This window comes from Ptiloglossa arizonensis, chromosome 8 (genome assembly GCF_051014685.1).
Source record: "Ptiloglossa arizonensis isolate GNS036 chromosome 8, iyPtiAriz1_principal, whole genome shotgun sequence".
NCBI lineage: Eukaryota > Metazoa > Arthropoda > Insecta > Hymenoptera > Colletidae > Ptiloglossa > Ptiloglossa arizonensis.
Window position 1 is genome coordinate 3,314,287 of NC_135055.1, and position 7,607 is coordinate 3,321,893.

The 7,607-nt window shown below is 37.4% G+C and overlaps 1 protein-coding gene across 10 annotated transcripts in view; it reads right to left on the reverse strand.

Annotated features, from left to right (window-relative positions):
• LOC143150357 (uncharacterized) overlaps positions 1-7,607 on the reverse strand; it is a 33,272-nt gene that overhangs the window by 16,951 nt on the left and 8,714 nt on the right. For 4 of the 10 annotated variants that reach the window (XM_076318559.1, XM_076318560.1, XM_076318568.1 and 1 more), the window contains exons 2-4: positions 4,114-4,300; positions 3,540-4,028; positions 3,317-3,422 (exon numbers count right to left, since the gene is read on the reverse strand). The exons of 3 other annotated variants lie outside the window; for them this stretch is intronic. The gene's annotated coding sequence lies outside the window, so the exon portion shown is untranslated. Of the gene's footprint in view, positions 1-2,017; positions 2,263-2,450; positions 3,235-3,316; positions 3,423-3,539; positions 4,070-4,113; positions 4,301-7,607 lie in introns of those variants that run through there. 3 more of the 10 variants (XM_076318561.1, XM_076318564.1, XM_076318563.1) reach the window with 3 other exon arrangements.

Genomic DNA, 7,607 nt, shown 5'->3' on the forward strand with positions numbered 1-7,607 from the left:
TTGAACGAATACTACTCGAATACTTGATTATTCGAACGAAGACTAGTTGAATTCTTGATTGAACAAATATTTGATTATTCAAAGGAATATTATTCCAATACGTAATTATCTGAACGAGTACTACTCGAATACTTGACTATTAGATTTTAAAGTATTTTGTGCCCTAATCGTGTATTCGTAGCATTTGTATAATGTCATGTGGACTATAATAGGAGTGATATCTTTATTACGGCGTGTAAAGAGAAAATGTATATACAGAGTGGGGTAAAAGGCTCGGTTGCGCTACTATTAAGGCTAACCTATAACGATGCAGGGAGAGGAGAGATTTAGAAAATGAGAGTAATTACAATAATAAAACAGCAAAGAAAAAAGTGCAGGAAATAAGTTTTATATTCATGTAAGAGATATGGATAAAAAAAAGTTGGATTAAAATAAAGGGGGATGATTCAGAATGAATCAAGTTTTTTATTTGAGAAAATCCAGTCCTACTCAAATGTTATACAGGGCATGTTAAACTTTGTGTATATAATTACGGACAAAAATAATGAAAAATGTTTATAAAAATAGACAATTGAATTGTTTAGTATAAATGAATTATTGTAAAGTAATTCCGAGCATTTTTAATGTTTCAACCATCTCGTTCTACCCCTCATTAGAAACCATATAATTAACAATCTAAAAGAATAATGTGGTATAAGTTTACCTTTTATAGGCGTGACTTCTTCCAGGTATTATTTTTAACTATCAATATTTTTATTTTTATTCCTTTTATAAATAGTATAATATTTTCTTTATATTTTCATTTAACCTTTTCTTGTACACGTTCGTGCTCCATTGCACTTACATAAGTCAAATGGTTGTATTCATTATAAAACAAATTTAGCCTTGTTTTAGATATTATTTACCGATCGGAAATGCTCGAAGCGTTTATTATTGTTTCCAACTTCCAGGTAATTTTTCTATTTCGGTCATTTTCAATCATTCACTTCCAATAATTAAATCAAAGGTTGCTCTGAACGTAAATCTTAAGAAATATTTTTTATCGCCGATATATTGTCAAAGCCGTTATTAACACATTGAGGACGGAAGACGCCAATTGGCGTCTTTCAGATTTCAACTGTTGGTGACGAGAGACCGTACATTCCTACGAAAATACCGTATATGTATTGCAAACAAAAGGAGTGTATTGCACACGATATATTTGTAAATTTTTACCCCTCCATCGGGGAAATTGTTTTCGAACATATTACACTAAAAAAAAACGTTACCAGAACGTATCTTCAAATACGCTCATTGATTTTTAATAAAATATTTTACTCGTTAAATACTGTACACTCTTTTGAATCTTATCAATCATTTATTAAATAATTTAAAAAATACGCGAGAATTCAAGCTGTATGCTTGTCAGAGCATTATTGTAACTTTTCGATACAAAATTCAATAATTTCTTATAAAATGTGTAACATTTTGTGTTAAAGATTTATAATAACATCATGTTCAAAGTATTCGCGCATTTATTATTTCGAATATTTCGTAGCTTCTAGGGCCATGTGACTTTTAGACCATATGGTTCTCAGTGTGTTAATATTTTACTTGATTATTTTCAGCCGCACTGAAATCAATTGTCAATTTAAAAATAATTCTCGTTGGAAACCGATCTAGCATAGAGTCCTCGAGTCATCTTTTGATAATGCTTCAAGTGATCGCCTTGAGCTTCAATACATTCCCAACAATTTCTCATTGACCTTCCGATAAGTTCGAAAATTTCGGTTGCTGTTAACAGCCTACTTCAATGCGCTTACGAACTAGCTCAATGTTATCTACTATTACATTATTGAAACACGGTCGAACTTTTCAATTACCATCCACGTAGAAACAACCAACGAAGACATCACCCTTATGCATTTATTAGAAGAAACTTTATATAACAAATCGAATGAAAATTAACAATTCTCTAACCCTAAACATTACAGATACAATCCTATGTACACTATTTATATAAATATACATAACTTACTCAGACACGATTTCATTAATTTTTCAAGCGATTTCAATTATTCCACGAGATAATCGTTCAATCTTCCCGCTAAGCGGCTATGAGAACAACAATCATTGCGATACACTGAACACTGAAATTTCCAACGAGTTTCAATCACATCGATACGCACATCGTAAACGGTACTTTTTCAAAAAAATAACAAAACTCTACACGTATCCCCACAGAACATTCACCATTTCGTGCAAACAATATCTTCACCGTTGTAACGAACGCGTTGCACTTTACGTGACGCGTATGTATATATATATATATATATATTTATATATATATATATTTTTTTTTTGTTTGTTTTATATTATCATCGTTACGCTGTCCACGATTCGATGATTGTCACACGCGTCCGTCTTTCGTCGTGCGCACCGTGTGATTGATTGTGAAACGTATTACGTACACTCGTCTACCTCGAACATGCAGCGATAAGAAATAATCGCAGTAGCTTCGAATTGAACGCACGTTATGTACATTAGACATTTATTACACCACGCACGTGTCCTCGACAACAACTCGGCTTTTAGGCTATTCCAAATGACCTTTAACGATAATCCTGACGATACTTCGTTAGCAACGAATTGTCGTTATTGATGTTGTTTGCACGATCGACCGTGTCTTCGCTGCTTCTTATCGCGGTGCACTTTTAGGATTTGTAAAAATCACTCCGCTTTTTTTTCAGCGCGATACCACGTCACGACAATATTTCACGACTCTTTCCGTTTGCACGGAGAGGACGATGAGTAAACTGTGCCGTTTATTTTATTTATTTATTTTTTTATTTTTAATTACGATCGCAACGAAACGGTAGTCGTTCCATCGAATAAAATACCTTGTTTCCAATTCGAGGCACGAAGTAATTTTTTATTTGCCGAAGGAAGAAGTTTTCCGGTCGAGTTTGAATTCCATTTTCAGAGGATTTGCGGTTTTTAGATTTAATGAATTTTGAAAATAATTTAGCGCGAAAGAATATATTTTCCATAACGAAGAAAGATTGGATTCCGGTTAATTATCGGACGTTTGTCTTTCGTGAGCGATAGATGTCATTTTTATGTATTTTTCAAATATTAACGATACGTGTGCAAACCGTTTGAATAAATTATATTAATTCAGGATATTATCGTCTTGTCACGGACTGTACAGAGCGATCGAAAAAGCAAATTTCGAGAATCTGTTCGAGCGATAAATGTCATACAATGTACGATTCTTGTTATATCGCCCTGTACATGAATAACTAATTCCGAGAAGGAAGGAGTGTAGATAACTTACATTAATGAGTCATGCTGATCTCAGCCCTGATGACTATCGACCTAAAGGCTAGTTGAAACCGCTTCCACCTTACTAGCCAGTGGTCGAAAGCAACGGAAGAATAAGACTGAAAGGTACGAATAATGTAAACAAGTAAACGTAACAGTCACTTAATAAAAAAAAAAAAAAAAAAAAGAAAGTCACTCGATTGGTATTCATTTATTCCAGAAGAAAATTTCATTACGTTTCGAGAACTCTTCAAGGAATTCACACTCCGTGCCGACAAGGTTTACACACACGATAAAGTTCATTGACATAATCATAATACGTGTTCGATTTGATAAATCATTATTATTATTCTCTTTTTTTTTTTCATTTCGATAAGCTGGCAAAAAATAGAAATATTTTTTATCGAGGAAAGCCTACAATAAAACCCGAAATGTAGAAATCGGGATCGATCATCTTTTATCAATTTTTAATTAATGTGTATCACTTTCGATGTTCAATTTACACGGTGACGGCGAAATGGATTCGGAAGGAACAAACTGCTGATAAAGTTTGAAAATAACGATACCGTACACGGAATGCCGTTTCACCTAATGTTTAGGCGGATGGCGCAGGTATATTCAGGTAACCGAACCAGACCACATTCTTACGGATAATACGATGACGACACGTAACAATAGTGATTACGTTCATCGTTGCGCGCATGGAAGATGCATCGATTTCCATTCTGAAACATGAAATACTACATCAGGAAAGGTGTTTCCTATTTGAACAGTTATTATCCGTATTGATGTTACTCGCAATTTACTAACGGTTTTGTTCGAAACGAAGCGTACTCGATTGCAAATTGCGTCGTTTATCGACATTCTGCTTCGACTGAAACCTCCGTTATCAGAACCTCCATTATGCAAACTAATGGGGGAGTCTGTTCGCGTAAGGAAACTTTTCAACAATAAAACTCTCGTTTCTCCAATGTCGATCGTTCTGAATGTAGAATAACTGAAAAAATATGAAAAATGTAGAAATAACATTAAGGACGCGATCTTAAAAGTTCGCTTATTCTCGTGTCCCTTTGTTTGCATGGTCCAATGAGTTTCATTCGACAGGTTTAATCGTAGTTACACGTGTCGTATGTTTCGAAGCATTTCAAACATTTTTATAATCTCATGAATGCTGTTTATGTAGTAAGTAAAGAGATTCTCAACTTTGTATTAAGATTTGAAAGTGCAACATATGTATATCTTGTACGGAATTTAGGTAGGCACATTTGTTAGACGTATTGTAATTAATGTAGATCGACTTAAGAAAAATTTTCGATAGCAACATAATTTTGATTTCTCAATGTAGGTACCATTGTCACGTTAATTCATTGCTGTTAATTTTCCGATCGTTAGAAAAGAATGTTTCAACAGAAGGAAGAACGTGTTCGGATAACAGAGATTTCAATAACAGCGGTTATATTACGTATTGGAAAATAATTCCGGTTCATAGATTCGTGCAAGTTTGAAATTGAATTTTTCCTCAACTATTGAGAACCTTTACCGTAATTTCCATTGATAAGGAAACAGAATATACGATTTACGTGTAGGCTAACGTGTGTGGGGGGGCACAGAGTAGTTCGTTGCTCTTCAGTTACTAATCAATGCTTTATTATCTGACAGGAGTTCGTTCTTAAAAAATATCGACACTATTTCCAGCGATAGTATATCTTTATTCATCGAACGATCGACACCCCTACCGATTTCATTCCCTGCAGTTGAATCTCGAATGCAGAAGCGATGCGAAGGGTCTCGAAAAAACTGCAATTGCTCGCGCACCGCAATCTATATAGGAAACACGGTGCGTCTCTTCGTGTTACTCGACGGGTCGAAGCGGCCGGAGAAAGCGGTGGAAAAAAAAATGAAACGAACAGCGCGGGAACAAATGAAACGGGGGAAAAAAGGAAAAGAAAAGAAAAGAAAAGAAAAAGAAAGAAAGAAAAAGACAAAGAAAAGGAAAAAAAAAGAAATAATAATAAGAAAGAAAAAGAAAGCGTCGGAACAATGTCGGCTTTGTTCCATTCAACGCTTCCTGGCCGCGTTCGACCCGTCGACGCATGCGCAGAAGATGTGGCGCGTCTAGCCTCCGGCCAGTAGCCGTGGTTCGTATGTCTTTTCAGTAGTAAAAAAAATAATATATACAAGACTCTCGAGGGGTTCCTTAGAAATTACACGCGTCACTGTAACTACGGAGAGATCGCGTATGAAACTCAACTGCTCGAAACTTGCACGTTGTACGTGAATTTACGAACGAGAAAAATACTCGATGATCGTTAGAAACGAGACGATCGGGTTCGTCGGTCGTCTTTCTTTCTCTCTCTCTCTCTCTTCCCCTCTTTTTCGCCCCGATACTTACCGGATCATCCGAAACTGTTCGGCGTATACGTTAAGACAGTCGTTTCTCTTTTACGTCTTTTTGTGATTTTTTTTCTTCTCTTTTTTATTTAAAAAAATACAGGTCGAGTACGCGACACCACGATTCGGTTCGACTCCGGTCGCTCTCGCGACGCGACCGGAAACTCCCGCGATCCTCTGCGCAGAGGCGAATGCGCACGCTCGGGACAGGTTAGGCTGAGGTTTCGAGGACCTTCTGCAGCGACTTTGTATTTACGTTTTACTCGAACATTCTGAACATCAAACGCGATCGAATCCGTGAGAAGAAGCACGGTTGCAAGTACAAGACGGTAGAAAAAAAGAAACAAGAAACAAATTAACCTAATGTTCCTTTCGTTCGCATCGAATACCACACTTGGAGCATTAATTGTCTCTCATCCTCGACGATGACGAGTCGGTATTCCTTTCGGAGAAGCAGATAAACTCAGTCGAGCTTCTCTTCGGGACTGCCAGTTTTCAAAAGTTCAAGATCATCGACGTTTCGAAAACCATGGCTGACAATTCGAAGGTTCGGAAGGGAGAGTTTCAATATCGATCGAAAATATTGCACATCTTTCTACACGAGTGAAGATATCTGTTTTCTGAAATGTCATCGAGGTTAAGTTCATTCGTGGCATTCACTCTTTTTTCGAATCTGCGTAATAAGGACGTTTTAACGAGCGTAATATAGTGTTTTGAAACATGATTTTGCAAATTTCAAGATCCTAGAATCGAATTGTACCACTGTGATTCGCACCAAGGCTTTACTTTTCGTTTACGTCGTCTCTGCTCGAGAGAGCGCGCGGGTGCTTGCAGATCCGCGCAAAAAGAGGGGATGCGGAGTGGTGGGGATGACACTCTGGTGGCCTTGAACGGCCAATTGATTTTCTTTCGACCGAAAGTGTCCGAACTGTGACGTTCGAGTCACTCCGTAACTCTCGCAATGAAAGAAACATCTTTCGCTTAAGTTGGTACACTTTAAATGCAATAGTACACAAGTTGGTACACTGAAAGTGCTTGTACCGTGGGATTCGAGTTCTCGATCGTTTCTCGTTCAATAACACGTCGACGATCTTGAAATTTTGTAAACGATCACCTGCAGAAAGGATGGTATCTTCGGTATTTATTTCTCTCGAAAAATTAAAGGACACTCGGCGCATTCTAGTCGGACGCATGTTTAAACGTGTCAAGTCTCATTCCGTAACGAGTCATACTTGAGAGCATAGATGCAAAAAGCTGATACAGACCAACCGAGAATTTTCAACGTGTAGTTTTGCAACAATGAGTGCATTCCCCTCAACTGCCGTATCATTTTCCCCAGTGAAAATATTCGTATCGGGTAACCCAAAAATTCATCACTCGCCTCTGCGTGCACGGCAATGATACACGTATATTTGTATTTCTTCCACATAGTGGATTCTCACGAAAAATGAACACTTCTTTTCAGGACAGAGCTGTACCTTCGTCGAGCAGTAGGAACCGCGAAAATTGTTAAAAAGGAGAGAAGGGGGGGCGTGACAGACTCCGACTCGCTCTACGGTCAATTATACAACGGCAAATCGAGTGAATTTACGCTACTTGAAACAGCGAATCGGTACATCCTATTTGTCGTTTAATTCTCAGAGCGTTCGGTGTATAGAATTTCTTTTCACTTATCCGAAACTTAAAAAAAAAAAAAAAAGAAATCCCGCTCGCGGTGTATTTCGGGACAGAATCGACGATGAGACGATTCTCCATGTAAAAATAAGTCGAAAGTGTGGAATACGAATTTTTCGTCCGGGTTCTCGTTTTTGAGAAAAACTGCTTCGAAGACGATCGAGCGAGTGCGCGCGCAGCTGACAAACTGGCGCCGTATTTGAACAACTTGCGAAATCCCGCGCGGGAGAATTACACGC